Source organism: Balaenoptera ricei, chromosome 19 (genome assembly GCF_028023285.1).
Source record: "Balaenoptera ricei isolate mBalRic1 chromosome 19, mBalRic1.hap2, whole genome shotgun sequence".
In the NCBI taxonomy this organism is placed as follows: Eukaryota; Metazoa; Chordata; class Mammalia; order Artiodactyla; family Balaenopteridae; genus Balaenoptera; species Balaenoptera ricei.
The window spans coordinates 61,790,476-61,812,585 of record NC_082657.1 but is presented as its reverse complement, the minus strand read 5'-3'; the positions used below and the strand labels follow the sequence as shown (position 1 = coordinate 61,812,585).

General features: G+C 53.1%; 1 protein-coding gene across 6 annotated transcripts in view; it reads left to right on the top strand.

The window, feature by feature from the left end:
• The window catches only part of C19H16orf95 (chromosome 19 C16orf95 homolog), a 432,052-nt gene that overhangs the window by 188,855 nt on the left and 221,087 nt on the right, over nt 1–22,110 (top strand). For all 6 annotated transcript variants that reach the window (XR_009498961.1, XR_009498960.1, XR_009498963.1 and 3 more), the window contains 2 exons: nt 3,289–3,454; nt 4,582–4,735. The gene's annotated coding sequence lies outside the window, so the exon portion shown is untranslated. The remainder of the gene's footprint in view (nt 1–3,288; nt 3,455–4,581; nt 4,736–22,110) is intronic.

Here is a 22,110-nt window from a genome sequence, read left to right as displayed (position 1 = left end):
ACTTTTTTGAGGCCTGGTCTGAAACGTGCCAAGCCATCCAAGAGTATTAAAGTATTTAAGGCGACTGTTAAGTACCAAGTGTCTCACCGTCCTGAAATGGTCTGAGACATCTCCCAGCTAGAGTTCAATGAAATACTTTCTGGAAATGTTCAAAATAAAAATGGAAGACGCTTAGCAGCTATTTCAATATTTTATCTGTTGCCTGTCTATGTTTTATCAAGTAAACGATATACTTATGATTCTCCGTTTGTAACATTCACGAAGAATATACGTGTTACAGTATTGCATGGAATCTTATATGCGTACAAATGGCCAATTAAAATCAGGAGTGTACAGATAATGATACCAGAGTCTCACCTTCTCAAAAAAGTATTTTCCTTTTGAAAGTGATGAATGTGTGTGGGCCTCCCACCCTGGGCATTGTATTTCATTATATCAGCTCCTGCTAAATGGTATCGCCAGCTTTTTAAAGCTTTTAAACCTCCATCTCCCAGGGATGAAGCTCCTCCTCTCCAGCTGGGAAAAGTTTCTACTTTATTTCAAAAACAAACAAACATTTTTCTATCCCCACTTCTTGCTAGAGAGAGTCTCAATAACGATGAGCACGTTGTTCAACATATTTAAGGTTAAAATGATTTTAAAACATTTTTGGATAATTTCAATGTTTTGATTCTTCATGGGACAACACGATTCCTTAATTTGTTTTATGGAATAATTTGCCGTATCTTTTCTTTAATTTAAAAAGAAATAGGGTGCATGTTGACAATTATTTTAAACAAACTGGAATTCAACAACAGCAACAAAAAGATCTATTTCTTTTCCTAAAAATAATGTTATCGTTTGTCCTTGGCGGGGAGATAGGCAGGAATTCATTTCACTCCAAATGTGAAATACTATTTAAAGACATAGAAATATGTAAATGCAGCAGAGTGCAATAACTCCATCATACTGGTAGTAATTAATCATGCGTTGCTCTCTAAAAATTTAATTGAATGACATGCCAGCTTTTATACCTGTATGTATTTACAAACTGAGCAAGTCGCCGACTACTCATACCTCGAATCTACGCATTGATAAAACGATTGTGCAAAACCCAGCTGTTTAAATAGACTCTGTTCCGCTTTAAAGATGTTATACCCTTTGGGGAGAAAGTCATCTAAGTACTGAGTGGCAGTGACCAGCGAACAATAGTTAGAATGAAAATAAAGCTTCCTGAAACTTAGTTTTAATTTTCTTGAGCAAGATACTAACCCATAAAAAATAAACATTGTTTATGGAGCCAGGTGTGTATCAAGTGAACCGCTGTAAAATGATATGGAGAAAATATGAATTTGTATGTCTCAAGTGCTTTGGTTCGCCTGCAGAACAGAGGGAGCTATTTGATACATAGAAACCGAAAAATAAAATTAGTGATTCTGGAGAGAGGTCCAATTCAGATCTGTGCAGGCCCAGGGAGGCGACTGTATTATAATTCACAGACAAAAAGCTGTGTCACTTGGCACCTTGGCTTAAGGGATAATTTAATTACACCACCTATTAACGCTGACTTACGTTTCTGCTCTGGCCAGCCTTCTTAGGATCTTGTTTATTGCCAGAAATCACATTTGTGACAGCTCTAATAGGCCATTCAACAGCGAACATTTTCTTGTTTGGTTGAAAATATTTCAGGTTTCAGACACCCAACAAGGAAAAGCACTTTCAGACTTCGTGTAAATGAATAAATTTGTTCGGAGTGAGACTTTTTAGAAAATGAATTCAACAGCCTATTTGACCAGTTTCAGCCTAAAATATTATGTTTCAGTTTGCCAACCAGGCTGATAGGACCTCAGCTGATGCAGAGATTATTGCCTCTTCTGGGCTTTCTTTTTTCTTTTTTGCTGGCAGAAAGTGGCCCTGGTACCATCTTTGCACGTGGGATTAGAGAAACAGCATGGAGGCCTGGTTGCCTACAAGCATGTCGGACTGCACACATCCCTGGCTGGGAGTGATGGCGTGCTGTTGCAGATTTTGAGTCCTGTATTTGTAAACTTTCCACTTTTTGTTTTTTGAGAAATTCACGTTTGATCTCTGCCAGCAAAGGTGGTGGGGTGGATATGTACGTCTCTCTTCACAGCTGAATGCAATCAAAACGCTTATTTTATGTTGTGTTTTAGTTAAAAGGTAAAGGAGAAGAGAAAAAGACACTCAAAAACCCAGAAGATACAGTTAGCTTGGAGTCATCAACCCTACAGTGCCGGGAATAAAGCCCTCGGGACACAATGCATTTTATCCCACCCCCGCACCCCCGGCAAATTCTCTTGGAGGGAGAGGGGGACATCGTGGGGATTCCATTTAAGGGTCAGCTAACGTGTTTAAGCTGTGTGACAGGAGAAAGAAGGCCGAAATCCTTTGTGCAAACAAGCGCCAGAAGCTCAAATCCCTGCCTGTCTTCTCAGAAACAAACTTGCCCAGCGTCTTCTGTGCGGTTTGGAGAAGTGAGGTTTGAGGCCACCTTTCAGTGGCCTTGTGTCACCGCCTCTGCGTCGGAGGTGTCTGGGCCCCAAACATTCCAGGCTGCTCTCCCCAGGTCTTACCCCAGGCTGCAGTGGAGGCTGGCTTGGTGAGGAGATGGGACACGCTCCCATCTGGGAGAGCTGTGAGCAATCCACAGAGCGGGCCGCCTCGCGGGCACCCAGTCCCACAGGGCCTGGGCGAGGGCTCGGAGAGTGCCGTGCTGCTGTTCCATCGCGCACGCTCTCTTGGAACTCTAATCGTGGACACTCAGTCACGTGACGAATGCCTAGTTTTGATGATTTGTGCGTTGTATCTCTCCACCAGAATCTAAGCGTCATGAATGTTGCGTACTTACAACAAGGTTGATATTTATCCAGAGTGTGAATGTGCCAGGGGTCGCACGGGATAACTGGATGGTGCCTCCCAACGCGTTGATGGAGTTGGGAATGTCATTGTCCTCACTTGACGATTGAGGCACCTGAGTGGGATTCCCAGGCGACACAGCTCGTGCGCAAGGCTGGGAGGGCTGGAGGGACTGGGGTCTGAATCCAGGTGGGGGGGTCACAGGCCCCACGTTCTTCAAGAGGACCTTGTAGGCTCTGCGAATTCAGTACTGCTGAGTGATGGAGGGTGAGCCTGAGAGGCAGGGGTGATGCCTGAGCAGAGGGTTTAGGCAGGTTTGGGTTCAAATAGGGCTCTGCCCTCATTCACTGGGGACCCGTGGTGAAGTTTTTCAATTTCCTGAGCCTAGGTTTCCTCCTACATAAAATGGAGCTGGTGATCTTTCTTTTTCAGGTCGTGAGGATTTGAGACTGTGAATGAGAAGGCTGGGCCCCTAGCGTATGCGGGATGGATGATTGGGTCATGGCCATCTGTGGGCCAGTTCCCGGAGCCCAGGAACAAACGGGCAGAGGGGCCACCTGGCATCACATCTCGGCCACCTACGAGCGGGGTGACCCCGGTGAGTCTCTTGAGTTGGTGGTGTTGATTTTCTCTCCCGTTGCAGTTTCTGCCTCAGAGGCTGGAAGGAGGAGGGAAAGCCCAGCTGCAGGAACTACTAAACGAACGTCCTCTGAGCGCCTCCCTGTAGGCGTTCCGCTCCCTGCCGGCGGTGCTTCGGGACGTGTGGCCCCCAGACCAGCAACCTGGGCATCACTGGGCGCCTGTTAGGCATGCAGAGTCTCGGGCCCCACCCAGCCCTCCTGGGTCAGAACCAGGGCTTTGCACGTGTGCACTGGCCTGGAGCACACGGGAGACAGAGGCCACTTGTCCCTAGGGAGGCTCCCTCTCTGTGCCCTCAGCCCCGTCCCTCAACCCTCCCTGGCTGGCTCTGTGCTGCAGGGGCTGAGAGGCTGCATTTCGCAGGCTCCCCTGGTTTCTGTCTGGGTCTGGCTGGTGAGAGGCACTGGTGAGAGCCGGGAGGGAGGGCCGCAGGAGGGAGAAGCCGGGCACTCTCCTCTCCCCCGCTCCCCCTCCCCTCCCCCTCCCCCTCCCGGTCCTCCCCCACCAGCTCGCATCTCAGCAGCAGTACTGCTGCAGGGGCAGGCTCTGCCAGCCCCGGCCCCTCTCTGTCCCTCTGCCCCAGGGTGCCAGCAGCTTCCTGCCGGTGCATACCTCCCGGGCTCCACGGTTGGCTTCTCCGTTTTCCATCATCAGAGCAACCAGTTCCACGTATTGAATTCTCTGTTTTAAATACTCAGCGAAGTTTCTGTTTTTCTTGGTTGGATCTAGTGATCCACCCAGGCTCACACCTCAAGGGGAAGGGGTCTTGGAGTCAGACGGTTTGGACAAGGGCTCCAGCTCTCCTGCTGCCTTGTGCTGGACCCTGGACAAGTCACTCTTCCTTTGCCCAGGGGAGGACCCGGGCTCAGAGAGGCCCCCTTGTCTCCCCACCCAGCATCTCTTCTGGCCCTGGCCTGGGCCTTCCTTACCTGCGACAGGTGGAATGCATAAGTGGTCTCAGGGCCTCAGCCCTCCCTGGGTCCAAGCCCTTTGCTGAGGGCTTTGTAGCACCTTCTACTAAGAGGCGGGTAGATTTCCTTGTCCCTGGAGTCTGGGTTTCACTATGTGACTTCCTTTGGCCAATAGGATGTTAGCAGACGTCACTCAAGCAGAAGCTTGGAGGAGCTCTTACCCGTGTCCATTAGTCCTCGTGTGCCTCTGCTGTCTGTGTGAGCAGGCTGAGCTGCTTGGCTGAGGAAGGATGGGAGACGCCCATTCATCCCAGCAGAACTACAGATATGTAAGTAGCCCAGCCAGCGTCAGCAGCGACACCTACCTCACCAGTTACGACACAGGGTATAAATGCTACCCTCACGTGCCACAGGTTTTGTGCTTTCGTTACGTAGCAGGATGTGCTGAGAGCTGAGTGACATCATCGCCGGGTGACAAACAGCTCTTTTCACGTTGCCCAAGGGCAAGGGCCGCGGTATAAAATGGCATTCGAGAACAACGTTTGAGGAGCCAGGAGCCTGGATTGAGATCCCAGCTCTGCCCCTTCTTGTCGGGTGTACTGGGGAAAGTCAGTTTGATTCTTTGCCCTCTATAGAATGGGATAATAGTAGGGCCTACCTCCTGGGGTTTGTAGGGACTGAGATGGTGTAGGTAAAGTACCTGGAACATAGTTGATGCTGGACAGACATTATCATTATTATAAGCAGAGTTAACGATGATACCGTGTTATAAAAACCAACAACCTCCACAATCTAGCCTCGGCCTTCCTCACTCTGCTCCCTGACACACCCACAACCCGCCATTCTTCAAAGGCCTTTGCACCTGCTGTTCCTTCTCCCCAAGTGCGGTTCCCTCTCCTCCAACTAGTGACTCACCTCCTTGCCTCAAGGCTTCAGTGCAGTGCGGAACTGAAGGGAATTCTGAGTATTTCACTTCTCTTTCCTGTCCTTTTAGTCTGTCCTTCCTTTAACTCTCTGTCACCTGGGGTTAGCCATCTCTCCTGTTGCGGCACCAGGGCCAATGCGATGAGACACTCTCCTCCTTTCCCCAAGGGTAGGAGGTGTAAGGACGTGGCGTGTGGGAGAGAAAACACAGACGTGGCAAAATGAGGCCTTGCTGTACCTCCCAGCCCTCCATAGCCACTACTGTGAAATGACAGCGTCTCCCACTAGGTCAGCGCCAGTCATTCCATGGGCAGCAAGTGTCTGTGGAGCCTGACTCCGTGTCTGGCACTTGGGCGGCTCTGGGTTTACAGCCGTGAACAACAAGCAAGGTCGTTTCTGTCTCGGCCCACAGTCCACGGGGAGGCCGGACTGTGCTGGGCGGCTGCAGGCTTTGGGGGAGCATTGGATGGGGCACTGGGCGTGTAGGGGGTTTCGGGGAAGCCCAAAGATGGGCCTCTGAATGGAGATGTGAAGGCTCAGCCTTGGGGGGGAGCTGGGGCAGCTGTATTCCAGGCACTGGCCTGGGTTAGGGGCCAGCAAGGGGAGCGTGGGGACCTCCCAGTGGGCCGGAACGGGGAGAGTGGACGAGGGGGGACGTGCTCAGAGACCACAGCCTTGGCCTTATCACCGAGATGGGGACAGTCCCGGGACCGGGCAGGCACGGTCTGGGCATCCCCACTGCACAGACGGAGACGCCGAGGCCCTCTGCCTGAGTGCCATCTCCATCAGTCACCACTTCAGGAGGAGACAGCAGCTCCAGGGCGCCGCAGCCTGCGTGTCATGTTACGCCTCAGGGAACCTGAAGGCTGCTTCCACTAAGGAAATGCATAAGTAAATAAGCCCCAGTAAATACAATATTTACATTAGTGAACAGAGGTGTCTGCTTTTCAGTGCCCAAAGAAGACAGAGAACACTGTGATTGGATGCTATTGATGTCACTCATCTCTGATAGGCAAGAGGGAGGTGGGGCCCCCAGGCCTGGGTGGGAGTTATTTCCAGGGAGATGGCCTGTCTAACCTCTTCTGTGTTTACTCCTCAAAGATGAGGTCAGGGTTGCACCTCCTAGTATTCAGGTGCACGTGGGTCAGCTGCAGATAACAGGGGTGTTGTCCTAGGTGGCGAAGGTGGGGGTGGGCAGACTGGGCAGGGAGCCTGGTTCTCTCCATCTTTTGGGCTCTGGGCCTGTGGGCTCAGGTCCTGAGGTGAACGCCACATCTTTGGGACTCGTGGCATTCCAGGAAGGATAAAGGGCTAGGGAGATGCTGCACCGTCTTGTCCCGCTGGAAGGGCCCCTCTGGGCAGCTCACCTCCATTGCCTTGGCTGGGACCATGTCACCTGACCACTCTCACTGCAAAGGAGTCTGGGAAACTGCATATTTTTAGTCGGGTCCATTGCCAAGCCAAACAAAACCCGAATCCTGTCAACAGGGAGGAATGGGGTGGGGAACAGATGTGGTTGGGTGACCAGCAGAGGGCCAAGGCGGCGTGGGTCACATCTGACGATTACGTGATGCTCTCTTGATTCAAAGCAGAAAGAGACACTGACACTTTTCTTTACAAAAACCCTCCTGATGGGATGTTCATCTCTTCACATTCTGGATATCTCACTCATGGTCTCTTTAAAAATAAAATGAATTAATGTGCTCCTACCAGTCGGGAAAATAAAGGATCGGTGTTTTGGGCCAAAACTTCCCTTAAAAGCAGGAGGCTTCTTTTATGACTGTCATTTCACAGAGAAGGAAATCAAGGCACAGAAGGTTGGGGGTTTGCCCAGAGTCACAAGGTGTCAGAACCAGAGAGGGGTTCAAGTGGCAAAACTGACCCCTGGCGCCAGGATCCCAGCCCGTGCCCAGAGGCTACTGTGGCAGGCTGTGGGAAGGTCTCTCCAGGTGGGCGCGGGTGGCCTGTGGGCGAGCCCGGGAGGAGGGCGGGGTGCCTGGCCTTTGCGGTCACAGTCCCGGGAGGCCCTGCGTGGTGGGCCTTGGGGTGCCCACGGCTTCCCTTCTCTGGCCCCACACCTCTCTTGGGCTCTCAGTCAGTCTGGGATTTTCCGCGAATTGGTTCTCTGAGCTCAGAGCCTGGCCCTGGGAGGGGACCCTCTCTGCTTCTGGCTGAAAGCCGGCTTGACCTCGCTGCACTCTGTGGGGCCAGAGAAGGCTGTGCTGCGGCCAGCGGAGCTGTGGGGTCACAGATGAGAGCCCAGAACGTGCCGTCGGGTCGCCTGCGTTCGCACCTGTCTCCAAGTGTCTCAGAATGGTGGGCAAGACACTAGGGCCCCCTGAGATTGTGGCTTCCTCGTCCTGAGTGTGGGCAGCACAAGGCCCCTCACAGGGCACTCGTGAGGGACAAAGAGGAAGGCGGGTGCACGGTGCTGGCCTTGGAAAGAGCATGGGGCCTGGGGCTACCCCGGCCGCTCCCATTCAGGTGTGGCTGTGGGTGCCGCGGGGAGGCGTCTCAGGGAGAGCGGGAAGATGGGCTGCTCTCCTGCTGTCACGGAATCCTGCTCAGCCTCGGATTCCTGGCCTGGAGTGTGGGAACGCTCCCCAGACTTACCCCGTGGGCTGCTGGGAGTGCTGGAGAGACGGGCATTTCAATAGTTAATGTTTGCTGAGCACTGGTCACCTGCCGGGCCTCTGCTAGACCTTTCGCTGGACTATCTCTTTCATCCGTAACCTGGTCAGACCACACCGGGAGCAGCGAGAGTCAAATGGCTGCCCACTCCGGCGCCGAGCGACCCTCGAGGCAGGTCCCCGACAAACGTCCCTTCCCAGCTCACAGTCTCCTTGCGCGTCGTGAGTAAGCAAAGGCATCTTCCCGCGACCCACTCCTAGAAACCCAGTTGTAAAGTGAGCAATCAGATAGGTTGGGAAAATTTAGCTCAGAAATGACATTACAGTAAAGCTGTGTTTCTGAAAAAAGGCTGTTTGTCAGAGAGGTCATATCAATGATAAACAGGCTGCCATAAAAGTAAGACACAAGGAACCCAGTCCTGAGTGGCCATTAAACTGGAGAAGTTGCACCCAGTCCTATCAGGTGGGCAACCACAAACACATCTGTTATCCCAGGGACCCTGCCATGTAGTGGCCACAGTGCCCAAAAAAGGTAACCCTTCTGTTTATTGCAATTAACTTTTTTGTCGTAGGTCCACTTTATGGTTCAATAAACATTTACTTAAGAATCTGTTTCTCTTTTTAGAACGTTGAGGGCTTTAGGACATTATATGAAGAGAAAGTTTTATGAAGAGAATTGCTCAAGGGACTCTGATCTCACTATACCTTCCTTTCTCCAGAAAGGTCCCAGGGCCGCCCAAAGTTCATCCTCAGACCTTGGGGGTACTGTCCTAGGGTTCAATTTACATTTTAGGCTGGTGATGCTTTTTCTCTCTCACAAAAGGAATTTTGAAATGAAAGCTTCCCCAGCTGACACAAATGGCAGTTAGAAACGTGTTAAGCTTCAAGTCACAAATAGTCCATCTTGAAGTGGCTTAAACCAGCATGGGGTCATTCTTCTCACACGACAAGGATGTCTGGAGAAAGGCAGCTGCTGGCCTCAGTTTGTTTGCTCGACAAGGGCAAGGCAGCATCTCATATGGCTTGTGTCAGTGCCCTGGGGCTGCTGTGACAAATGACCACAAACTTGGCCACTTAAAACAACACAAATGTATTCTCTCACAGTTCTGGAAGTCAGAAGTCCGACACGGGTCTCACGGAGCTAAAGTCAAAGTGTCACAGGGCTGTGTTCCTCCAGGAACTCAAGGGGAGAACCCACTTCCTGGCCTTTTCCTGCATCTTCCAAGCCAGCAATGCTGCATCTCTGCCCTTCTTTCTTCATCACAGCTCTTCTCTGATCCCCTCTTCTACCTCCATCTTCCACCTTTAAGGACCCTGTGATTACATTGGGCTCACCTGGGGAATCCAGGATGATCTCCCCGTTTCAAGGTCAGCTGATCAGCAACCTCAATTCCCCTTTGCCATATTACTTAACATTTTGACAGGTTCTGGGGATTAGGATGTGGGCATTTCTGGGAGGTGGGTGTCATTCTGTCTGCCACATTTCCATTACCTGTCCTGTCCTGTTCTCAAGATGGCTGCTGCATCTCCAGACATCACGTCTGTATTCAAGGGGGGAGGGGAGGAGCAAGTTTCCAGGACTGCACCAGCTGGGTCTCTTCCCCTTTTTATCGGGAAAGCAAAAGCTTTCCCAGAAGTGTCCCAGGCTCTTTTTGACATCTAATGGATCAGAACTGGGTCACTGGCTGCGTTTAGCTGCAAGAGAGGCTGGTAAGGTACACAGTCGGGAGAAGGTGGGCATCAAAGACTCTGGGAAGCACACTTGTGGTGTCTGCCACAGCCACCTTCCCACGCTCCTGAGTTTATTTCAGCAGATCTTCCCAGGGAGGGCACCAGGAGGGAGGAAGTGGTGGCTTTCAGGGCATGGCTTTAAAGCTTTCCAGTGGGATGTGGTTGACAGGAACTCTGGGAGCTCTAAAAAGAGAATTAAAATCTCCCCCTCTGGAATTGTGGGGGAGGCTCTGGGCTTTGGAGTTGGCTTTCCTGGGTTCCAGAACCTCCTTGACTTGGGAACAAGAGAAGATGTGCACCACACGGGGCTCCTGGCAATGCTCAGAGCTCGAGTACCCCCGGGGCACGTGTGGGCAGGTCCTCTCTGGCATCAGTGAGGCAGAGGGAGGTGTGTCTCCCCCTCTCTCCGTGCCCTGGGCTTCCGTTTCACGGGGGGTCAGCTCTGTCCTGACCAAAGGACTCACTGCACTTTGAACAGAGTGGTCCCACTAGGGTCCTGACGGCATCACCACCACCTCCATTCTGCCTGGAGAGCTGGGACAGGTTCTGGGTTCCTAGCTGGTCTCCATGACGGACTCCTTATCGTTGAATTCCCCCCAAAATACACTGGCTCTGCACCAACTCATTCAGCCCACCTGGAGTGAAGGAAACAGACCTCATGGGTAGCATGGGTCCCTCTAGAGGTGGGAGCCTGACCCCCACATGCCCCAAGCAGCATGGTGCCACCTCCTGCCCATTCTGGACACCACGTGCTCAGAGCGACCCAGGAAATAAAATCTGAGTCAATTCGACTTTTGCTTTCGAACTGTCCATTGACTGGTTGCTGTGCTGGCATCCTTTGGGGACAGAGAGAGAGACAGGTGAGGTCCCTGCCCTTGAGAGGGAAAGGAATTCCCAGAGAGAGAGAGAGGTCCCGAGGGCGGGTCCCTGCACTGTGCAAGCACAGTACTCCCCTGATCACCACTGGGTGACGCTGTGCAGATGACTTGACCTCTCAGAATGTCAATGGCCTCGACTGTTGGGGGTGCTAATAACAGCACCACCCTCCCAGGGCATCGTATGGAAAGTGAGCTGCAAGTACTAGCTTTCATTCTTGCGGTTATTATCATTTTTGATGTGTGCAAACAAATGCTCAGCATTTGGATTAAACTGAGCCTAAAGGCATGACCCACGGATAAGAATGGAATTGGAGTCTCCTGGAGCCGCCACTCTTGTTGTTGGCTGGTCCTGATCAGGCTCTCAGAACAGTGGTTAGCTCCAAGATGGGTGAGCACGGCCTCTGGCCCCACCACGTCACCTCCTCCACGTCCACATCAGCCTCCTCGCTGGGACAAGGGGCTTGTGCAAAAGCCCAGCTCCTGGGACTGGCTGAGGGCTGGACCGGGTGATACAGGAAAGTGCCGAGGACACAGTGGGTCCTCCAGAAACACACTATGGATCGCAGCAAAACCCCGAGGAGGGACGGAGGTAGTTCCCACCTGCAGCCCCATTTTGCAGGTGGGGAAACTGAGGAGCAGAGAGGCAAAGCCACTTGTCCAGGGCTCCACAGCCAGCGAGACGTAGGGTGGGCTTGAAGGTCAGTCTGAGGAGTGACTTCAGGGATGAGCGAAGGGTGAAGGGTGAGAGGTGCAGGGTGTGGAGTTCAGGGTGCAGAGCTTTGTGCAGTGTTGGCCTCGGGCATCTTTCTCACGTTCCTCCAAGCTCACTGCCAGCTCTTTTGTCCCCAGGGGGAGGCTGGGCAGTGAGAACCTGGGAATTCTCTTATCTCTGCCGAGCAGGATGCGTCCTGTATTGTGTCCCCCCCTCGAGGTTCCCAAGCACCGTGATGAGCTTGCAGATTTTGGCGGGTGATTGCTCTGGGGGGGCTGTGCTTTGTTTGCCAGGCTCTCTCGCGAGGCTGGCTCCGTGTCCCTGGCCTTTTCAGCTCCTCTGCAGGCCCTCCCCTGCAGAGCGCTGTGAAATGGCAGGGGTGAGTTCCTGCCTGCGGCCATTTCCGCCCATTCTTTCTGTAGGGGCAGTGGGTGGGTTCTCTGCTGGGAGGCTGGGGGGTCGCAGTGCCCCGTATGGCCCTCGGGGGCGCTGTGCAGGCGGGTGAGGGCAGGGGAGGCCTGCCTGCCTGGCCCCGGGCTAGGTTTCCGTCCTCCCCCCTCCCCATCAGTACCAACATTTGAAAGGTGCTCTTATCAAGCCATGGAAAGTGCATGGAAACAGGTAATTAATCTAGTTGTATGATGGAGAGTGGGCAGCGATGGTTGTCTGAAAATGCAGATTCTCAGGCCCCGGTTTCAGAGTCAGACTCACGAGAAGTGGGCTGGGACCCAGGATTCATAGTTTACACCAGGCCCCCAGGTAATTCTTCTGACCTGGAACATTTGGGAAAAGGCTGGCCTGGCAGCGTGGGCAGGCTCTGGGGTCAGGCAGGCTGAGTCATCTTCACTGCTACCCCTCCTGGTCATGCTGAGTCTTGGAGCCTCTCGGAACCGCAGTCTCCTCCTCTGCTGACTGGGGATGATCTTATCTCCCTTACGGGGTAGTCGGGAGACATCCTAGGGTGCCCTGCACACAGCAAGCACAGACAGTGTGTTCAGGAAAGGATTAATTCTTATTGCCCATAATGATATGCAGTGATATAACCTTCCTGGCAAAGTTTCTGATAATCATAAACTCGGGGCAGACCACACTGAACTCACAGGGCTGGAGTCAAAAGCAGAGACTGTGAGTGTTTTGAGCACCTTCTTAGGCCTCATTTTAGGAACCAGGGCTCTTTGCATTGGAAATTTCCAAATGTTAACAGTAATACAAGGGACTCAAGTCCTTGCTGTCCCCTGGGGCACAGGAGCCCTGAATCGGGAAACACGGAGTGACCCTGGGATTCTCAGAGCTGAGGCGTCGGGGCCAGAGGGGGATTGACCCTCCTTAGGACACATCAAGTTAACGAAGAGACCGGGAAAATGCTCGTGTTTTCCACGAGGAAACTTTACAACAGTGAGGATGAAATCCTGCAAGACCCGTCACAGGCACTCCTGTCAGATGGGGGGTGGGGGCGGGCAACGAGCCCCTCCTGGAAATGTGGGCAGCGGCTTAGGTAGTGCCCTTGTTCCAGTGCTCCCTCCCCGCCGCGTCCCTCCTGTGCCCGGTTCCCTCCTGCGGGAGGTGCGGTAGTGCATCCTTAGGTCACCGGTCCTCGGAGGGGTAAGCGCAGTTAGATGTTGAAGCGCTCAGGCGGCACCAGAGTTGGTGACAGCGTTGGTGGTGGTGGTCTCTCTTTTCCACAGATGGGAACGCTGGAGCGGCCAGGAGGGATTCCTCACTTGCACAAGGGCCTGGTGATGAGTGGTGGGGCTGGGATTTGAATTTGGGCCTCTGAGAGCTCTGCACTGCCGGTCCAGTTTGTGGAAAGACAGGCGTGGAGACAGCGGAAGAGGCCAGAGCAGGCAGCCTGATTGTCTGGCAGAATCAGTGGGTTCTTGGGGGACGAGGGGCTTGGACAGGTTCACTCCCTGTCTGTTCGAGTCCTGCGGTCTTTTCTGAAAGTCAGCATGACGGGGAACGCAGTGGGGTCCTCAGAGTTTTGGGTCCTTGTCTTTTATGAACTTTCTGCTTTGTTGTCGGGAATCTCCCAGTACTCTCTCATCCCAGGGTTTCTGTTGACCCAAAGCAGGAAGCTGCAGGCACAGAACTGGTTTCACGTTTATTGGCTTATGTTTTTCCAAAGCAGGGGTGCAATAAAACGTGAAATATGGTGGCTGACCAAATGGTCTCATGCTGTCTTCCTGAGACTTTTTTTTTTTCTTGGAAAGGAACAGACGTACTCACTCACACGCACATACACATGTTCAATCACATGCACACGCTTGGACACATAACACACACCACACGCACTCTTATCACACACACACCCACTCACATACACACCTATGCATACCAGCACACATGCACACATGTGTGCACACATGAGCAGACACACCCTGGATGGTGAGGTGGGTCCACCATTGATCTCCTGTTTGTGAACGCTTGGCTGGGCTGCAGCGGTTCTAGGACAGATCACCAAGTATCTAATACTGGTGGCTTCTGAGTCCTAGCATTTTTGCCAGGAACCCCCCACCCCCGCCCCGCCCAGCTCACGCTGGAATAAATTTGTGACCTGCCAGGTGATGTCACCACTGGAACGAACCACTTGCATAATTTAAGGCCCGGTTCCTCAAGATTTTCTATCACAGAATCTTGAGCAGAGTAGGCTCCCCTTCCCAAGAGTGTGGACCGAGAGCAAAACCTGCCCAGGCATGACCTCTTGGGCATCTCCTCACATTAAGTCACATCATCTTTACTTTGCATTCCGTGTTACTTGAAGAGGTATTTTAAAAAGCCATTGTGTCCCTCCCATTATTTTAGCAAAAATGATGATTTTTCCATGCATCATGTTTGTCTTGGGTCTTCTCATGGTTTCTTTGTTTGAAAAGCCAAATTGACCTTAAGGTGGTAACCTGAAATGCAATCCCCTCTTCCTAAATGTCAGTCATTCACATGTTACTAAGAATGGTGACACAGTCTTAAGAGTAGGTTTTCAATGACAACTTGAGATAGGACCATTAAAACCCAGGATGCCTGTGAGGGGAATACTGATGCCTTATAAAGAGTCAAATATAACGAGGGAGTCGGAACAAACACATTTTGCATTTCCCTGTTGGGTCTCAGCCTCCCCTCGTTCTCTGTCTGAGGTCTGCGAGAACCAAACCTGGCAAAGATCAGGGACAAGATTCTCCCACAGAAACTTCTCTCCCCGGCCAAGAGCTCAAGTGTCTGGTCCCTCTCCCATTGCCCTCTGCGCCAGCCCATCACAGAGAAGGCTTCTGATTTGCTCTTTTCTTTGTATCTACCCATTTTCTCCGGTTTGGCAGGGCCCTGAGAATATCAGCATGCGGGCTCTTCTTGGACTGTTTGGCATTTTCCAAACCTTTGCACAAACTCTTAAACTTCGTTTAAAATATATAACGTATTGTCATAGAGGCGTACCAGTAAACTTTTAACTATTATTTGTTTACCCAAATGGGATCATAGTTGTATGCATTCATGATGTCTGCTTCCTTACCTGGGTTCAAATCCCGTTCCTGCCACTCCCTAGCTGTGTGACCTTGGGCAGGTTACTTACCCTCTCTGTAGTTTTCTCTTCTACAAAGGGAGGATAAAAACAGCATCCAGGTCGTCTGAGGGTTAGTTTAGTCACTATGTGTGAAGTCCTGGCATTGGTGCCTGGTGTAGGCATGTTAGCTCTGTCACTCTCTGAGGCGTGTGCCCCATGCTGGGAAAGAATAATTTGACTTTTCAGAATGGCCAGTGGAATGTGATTCTTTTCAGCGCAAGATCACTGAAAGCTTCACTGTGGAGTTACTCTGGCTCGAGGGTATTCAAAGGGGATGAATTGGTGGAGGTCACGTGCAGCTTTGTGGCAGCAGGTGATTCCCATGTTTGGGTTCCCATCTGTTGGTGCCTATGGGGGTGGCAGTATTAGAAGCAGTTCCTCCCTGGTGGGCTGCCTGGGGCTGTAGAGGAAACGGTCGGCCTTGAGCCTCTGGTTTGCCAGAATTCAGCTCTTGGAACAGCTTGCCTGGGAGCTGCCTGGCCCCCCAAATGTGCTCTTGGGTCTCGGGTCTCTGTGATCTCCCCAGGCAGGCCTCCGGGGGAGCTGTGCACAGGCAGCCCTCCGTTTGTGGTGGAACGCATGCCATTTGTCAGTGGCGTGGGGTGACTCTCTGGGCACCCCTTGAAGAGGGCTTGCAGAGTTCAAGGCTGGTCGCCTGGGCGCTCATTATCTGATCTAATTGTGGGCTCGGGCTTCACGACCGGGGGCTGCGCAGGTGGGGCACAAGCTGCCAAGGTCACGCCTAGAAGCTTATTAAAGCGCTGGTGCGAACGGCGAGACCATCTGGATGCCATTTGACAGCCTCAGTGTAATTACACCATTTGGTGCAGGAATTAGTGAGAGCTGTGGCTTCGACTGTGGCAGGGACCACTGCTGTGGGAGTGGGGTGCTTTGGGGCCATCCCGTCCTGCCATCTCGTGGTACTCAGGCCTACTATGGCTTCTAGGTTTTCCGTGAGCTCTTGGGGTGGACGGCGGAGTTGGCAGTAACAGTGGGCAGCCTTCTCCCCTTACCCGGCCCTGCAGCCTCCGTAACCAGGAACACCTGCCTTCTCAGCGCTCTGTGTCCAGGGAGGGGAGTGGGGGCAGCTTCCAGCGCATTCCACCCGAGCAATATGGAAGTGTTTAAGCAGGGTTTGCACCAGGCAGGGTAGCTGAGATCTGAACCTTTAAATTATAGCCATTCCCGGGCTGAGGAAAAGTAAATAAACAGTTCACAGCTGCAGCCAACTCAGCACAGAACCGGCTATCTCTTCTGATTGCCGGACAAGTAATTAAGTGGGAAATGTGAGCCCTCAACGTCAGGGTGAGATGATAAAGGTCTGGGGGCAGTAAATCCCCCCAACTCCAGAGACCTTCGGATTAACCCTCGAAGGGCTGGCAGGGGTGAAACCCAGATCGGGAACCTATGCTCAGAGATTGTCAAACGCTCACTAGCTAAGTGAAAACCACCCACCTCGCTGTGTCCTGCTTTAGGGGACATAAGTGTGAGATTCTGGATTCTCAGCCATATGCCCAAGGAAGCACCTCAAAACAGGTTCTGTCTGCATTTACTGATTGTTCTGGGCTGAATTGAATCCTGCACAAAGTTCATGTATTGGAGCCCTAGACCCCAGGACTTGAGAATGTGACTGTATTTGGAGACTGGGCCTCTACAGAGGTAATAAGTTAAAATAAGCTCTAATCCACTATGACTGGTGTCCTCATAAGAAGAGGGGATTAGGACACGAACACACAGAGGGACGACCACGTGAGGACACAGGGAGAAGACGGCCGCCTATATGCCAGAGAGAGAGGCCTCAGGAGAAACCAACCTTGCCGACTCCTTGATGGCAGACTTCAGCCTCCAAACTGTGAGAAAATAAATCTTTTTGGTAAGCCCTCAGTCTATGGTACTTTATTATGGCCACCCTAGCAGACTCGTACACTGATCTTTGCCTGGGTGCTGAGAGCGGGTGTGCTTTGTGATAAGAGCCGACAGTCTGTGCAGGCCCCTGTGAGGTGTGTGCATGTGAGGCTTCGTGTGCTCACCAAAGCAATGGCATTCCCATTCCACAGATGTGGAGGCTGAGGCCTAGGAGGCTAAGCAAATAGCCCACAGTCGCATAGGATGTGTGGAGAGAGCCTCCTTCCGAGAGCTGAGGTTCTCAAACCTGGCCGTGCAGTGGAATCACCTGGGAAGTCTTAAAAAGTACTGGTTCCTGGACCCCACCCCAAACCAAGCAGAGTAGAACCTGGGTAGCAGTTTTCAAGTTGCCTCAGGTGACTTTCACGTATAGCCAGGGTTCAGAACCACGGCTTTATGCCTAATTCCTCTTGTTGGAATTCTTTTTAAAAATGTGCTGGCTTAGCAGGAGCTAGTGACCTATGTGTCACCTCCCACATTTCCAACGTGGTCCTCACATCATGGTCAATTAGCTTGTACCAGCGTAGGCTCTGGAGCCCAAATGCCTGGGTTTGAATCTAGGCTCCACCATTAAGTCACTGTGTTACTTCAGGCAAGTCACTTGACTTCTCTGGGTCTCAGTTTTCTCATCTGTAAGATGCAAATAAGAGTACCTACCTCTAAGGTTGCTATTAATAGAGTTAATGTTTGTAAAGTCCTTAGAACGATGCCTAGCACGTGGAGAGTGCTAGAAAAACGTTTGTTAGAAATAAATTAACTTCCTCCTATCTTTACCCCTGGGTAGTACGATGTTGAGGGGTGGGGGTAGGGGTGGGACACAGAAGCCAAGTCTGAGCTCTGTATTTCCCCCAGGGCACAGAGGGGGCCTCGGGAAATGTTATCGGGAGGGGATGGGGCGTTCACCACCGCCGCCCTCACCACGCACACGTGGCCCCATGAGAGGTATGGTGACAGCCAACTCCTGTTCTCCTGTAAACCACGACACCCAGGATCCGGAAGTCTTAGAGGGACGCACACACGGAAATCTGTGATGTTGCTGAAATGTAGTTTTCTCCGTCAAGAATGAGGTGCGCTGCAGACAGCAAGGCGCCAGGCTGGCACTGGCCCAGCGTGAGAGCTGCAGGGGTTGTGGACGATCCTCATGTCTCCTTGTTTTCTGTGTGTTCCCCGTTCTTGTCCAGCACTGGATGTGTATCCATTTTGTAACAAGACAGAGTAGTAGTTGTTTTAAAGAGCAGTGTAAAAACTGGCTGAGTTACTCCAGGCAGATTCTTCCCTGGGGCATGGTTTGGCATTTCCTGGACATCCTCATGGCCAGCAGGGCTGGATGCCCCTCGTTCCTCGCCGGCAGAGCACGTGCCTGCCCGTTTGCTGGTCTGTGGCCCAGAGTTGGGGGGGTGGGGCGGCTGTGTGTCACCCAGCTCTGTGTCTCTGGGAGCCATTGCAGGGGGCCAGGCCACACGGCCACACTCCAGAGGCAGTGGTTTTGTGGAAGCATGGATCTGGATCTGGACTTCTGGGGGTACCTGCTGCTGAAGGACTTAGGGTCAGGATGGGAGGAGCTCCCAGAAGAGGCCCAGGGGACAAGGACAGGAGCGGGTCTGGGCCCTTCCCCACCTGGCGCACGCTCCTCAGCAGGGGTGTCTGGGCAGAAAGGGCACTGCCTGAGCCCCTGCTGTGTGGTGCCAGGACCCTGGGGTTCCTCCCAGCCTGCCACTTAGCTGGGAAGTTTCTGTGCCTTGGTGTTCTCAGCTGTAAAATGGAGGTGATAACATGAGCTAACTTAAGGGCTACTGGGAGGATCAAACAAATCAAAGGGGTAACAGCACCTGCTACTTGGAACGAGGCTCTCCTTAGGATTGTTAACTGTGTTTCTTGTAACAACTCTGAGCGGCATCCATTTGCAGGAGAGGACCCAGAGCTCAGGAAGGCGCGTTGATTTATTCAGTCCTTCAGCCAATAGTTACAGCCCTGGACTGGGCACTAGTGCCTAACGAGAAGCAAACCAAGATTCCCGACCTTGGGAAGTTCTCCACCTCCTGAAGGAAGCAGCCATCAGTCAAATGATCACCCAGAGGGATAATCGCAGAATACGGAAGGTGCTGAGGCAGCAAGACCAGGATGAGGAGAACACAGGGCAGGAGCCTGACGGGGACCAGTGATGTCTGAGTGGGATCTGGGGGAGGAGTTCACTAGACAAAAGGAGAGGAACAGTGTTCCGGGCAGAGGGAACAGCCTATGCAAAGAGCTCATCCTGTCCAGAGAATTAAAGGGAGGTGGTGGTAGGGCAGCTGGGGTGCAGAGAGGAAGGTAGCCACTGCTGATTCCCCCCCCACCATCGACCCCTCCGATCCCCCATAGTAATAGAAGAGTCTGTCACAACTGTACGAAAGCATGTGACGAGCCCTGGCCAATGTGATTCAAGAAGGGCCACATGCACTCTCTGGTGTGTGTCCCTACCAGGAGGGGCCATCTCCTCGTCCCCCTGTGTGTCCTCCCAGTGGCTCGAAGCAGACACTGTGATGCATCATCCCAGCCCACATGGATGAGCCCTGTGCTTTACGGCAGAGAGGAAACCCTGCTGGTTTCAGAGAGCAGAACTCAGACCTTTGTGGGAGGAAAACAAATTCTACAAACAGGTCGTCTCGGACACTGGTATTCTGGCTTCTGTTTAGTGCAGCCGAAGCCAGCTTGTAACACAGTGCAGGCTTTCATGGAGGGGCAAGAGGCAGCGGCCAGGGTCCCGCTGTCCCCGCTCTCTGGCGTGATTTTGGGAATTACTCCTGGCCACTCAGCCTCTCTTCCTGCTCCCCAGTACTGGAGATAATGTCGGCCATGCAACATCCTCTTAAGTTGCTTTTTTACTTAATTCAGCCCAGGGAGCTTCAGTTATGTGGGAATAATACTCCTGTCTGACGCAGGCCTACAGGTCGGGATGCAAACTGCTATTTCTCCTAAGAGCCTCGGGAAGCCGACGAGAGGTTGGAGGACTGACCCACGGGCAGTAAATGGCAGAGCTGGGGCTTGGAGGCAAGTGCGCGGCCCTTATCCTCTCAGAGTTCCCGTCCATGCTGCGGAGCGGTGTGGGTCTGAGGAGGAGCTCAGGGCCAACCTGCAGACACTCCACTCACTTCCACCGTCTTACTGACCGTCTGGCCAGCAGCTGCGGGGGGTGGGGGGAATTTGCACCCGTGAGAGCAGGAGGCTGGCGTCCCGCACGCAGGTGTCAGGAGCTCTCCATCATCCCTCCCCGAATACTGGCTTATCTCAGATAAATCCCTTGTGCCAGTTTCAGTCGGCATTTCTGTCACTTGCCACTGTGGTATCTGAATTGGAATGCTGGTGCCCGGTGTTCATCGTCTGCACGTTTCCTCAACTGGAGGCTGTGATGATTTTCTCGGAGCTTTCGCTTCTCTGGACTGGCCTTCCTGAGCTCCTTTGGCCCTTGCTTGTGGCCCCATCTGCTTCTGCGTGAGACCTGTTTTCTTGGGGCTCTTGGTTATGCTTCTGATGTTTCCCCGAAATGGACACGATGGAATCAGGTTGCTTCTCATTCTGAAGGAGGGACTCAGGCCATCGCCGGGGTCCCAGAGGCTGGGTGCTCCCTGTTTCCTTACTCTTGTGAGGCCAACCCCTTCCAGTGGCAGAGGCTCCTGGGTGCAGTGGCATGGGGCCACGGGACGTGACCTCATTGAGCACACCTTCAGGGAGGATCAGTGGAAGGGAGGTCAAACGAGGGGGGGCCCCAGAGAATGCCCCCCACCCTTGCAGAGCTGCGGGTCTCCTACCACCACCCATTTACCTTGGCCTCCTGCCCACCAGCGCCTCCACTGGGGCCTTACTTAGAATGTCTCTTCCGGGACAGTAACCCGATTCCTCCCAGCAATGCTGAGCTGGTCTGAGACCCTCTCCCAGGCTCTGCTGGGTCCTCCTTCCCACTCAGGGGAAGAAGACGTGGGGAGAGGAACACGGGTTCTGGGTTTCAAGAAGTTTGCATTTGGTCCTCGGGTCTGCTTCTTACTAGCCGTGTGGGTCTAGGAGGTTGCTTACTACCCATGCATCCCATTTTCCATGTTTGCAGAATTAGTCCCCAAACCTGGGGTTGTTTTGAGGATTTCCTGAGATTTCGGCTGAAGGGAGGTCAGTGGGTGAGAAGGGTCAGCGATGGGGCTGCTGGAACCTGGGAGGGTGAGGCGTGGGCAGTGCTGGCTGCATAATGTGGGGGTCCCAGTGCAAGATGAATATGGGGTCCCTCGTCAAAAATGATGAGGAATTTCAAGTCAGCTACAGCAGAGCACTGAACAAAGGGTGGGACCTTCTGGGCAGGGGCCCCGTGGTACACTTGCTGGAGTCCCTGGAGGGCCCAGGAAGTGGCAGGAAGCTGCAGACACCGAGAGGTCAGTGGCTGATGATAATGGATTGTTGGCCCACTGCTGGGGCCTTTGCGTCTCAGTCCAGGATCCTGACCACGGCAGCATCCAGAGACGTTTCTCTTTAACTGTGGAGATCCACCTCGTGCCTTTGAGCCTCTCGGTGGGGGAAGGGGCACAGCTTTTGGACGGTCCCCCATTGAATCCAGTCCAAGCACTGGCTCAAGGGTCACAACCCCTTGTAACCGGAAGAAGCTGACTTCTGGTTCTGGGTTCCAGAGCGGGCGGCCCTGCCCAGCACGGTGACATCATGCCAGGGAGTCCCTTGACGTCACCGTGATGGCAGCCTTTGTGGGGTGGGGGTGAGGCTGTAAAGCCATCAGGATGGATGTCACCCTTTGGCCCCGTTTCTCCCGTCCCCATCGTCTCTCCTGAGCAGGCCTGGGCCTCCAGGACCCGGGGCCCCACAGTGAGCGCGCTTGTGCTGAGGGCAAGCTGGGCGCCACGGGCACGGCTGCACCTTGCTGCTCAGTGCCAGTGGTGCTTCCAGGTTAAGTCTTGTTCGGGTAATAAACGGGATGAAAAAATAGTATTTCCCTGTATTTTTTCCTTGGGTGTCATGACAGATTGAGGGCCTATGGCTCTAGGCAAACTGGCTGATTCCAGCTCCCGTGACCCCGAGGCAGGGGAGCAAATGGACATGTCGCAGACTTCCCCTGCCTTGGCCGGGCCTGACTCCAGGCCCCCTGGCCTCCATCTCTCTGACCATCCTGCTAGTGGCGCTTGTGGGAATGTTGAGCCTGGCAGAGCCCAGGCCCGTTCCTCTTGCCCTGAGAGCTTGCTGGGCCTCATGGGTCCCCGGGGAGCACGTCTTCTGAATGGGCAGACTGCGTAGGCCCTGGCTGGCTGAGCTGCGTGGGGAAGAGCTGGCCTGCGCCTTCCAGGGCAGGAAAGAGCCCTGAGGGTGGGTGTCTTGGTGCCTGGCGCCTCCCTGGTCCACCAGA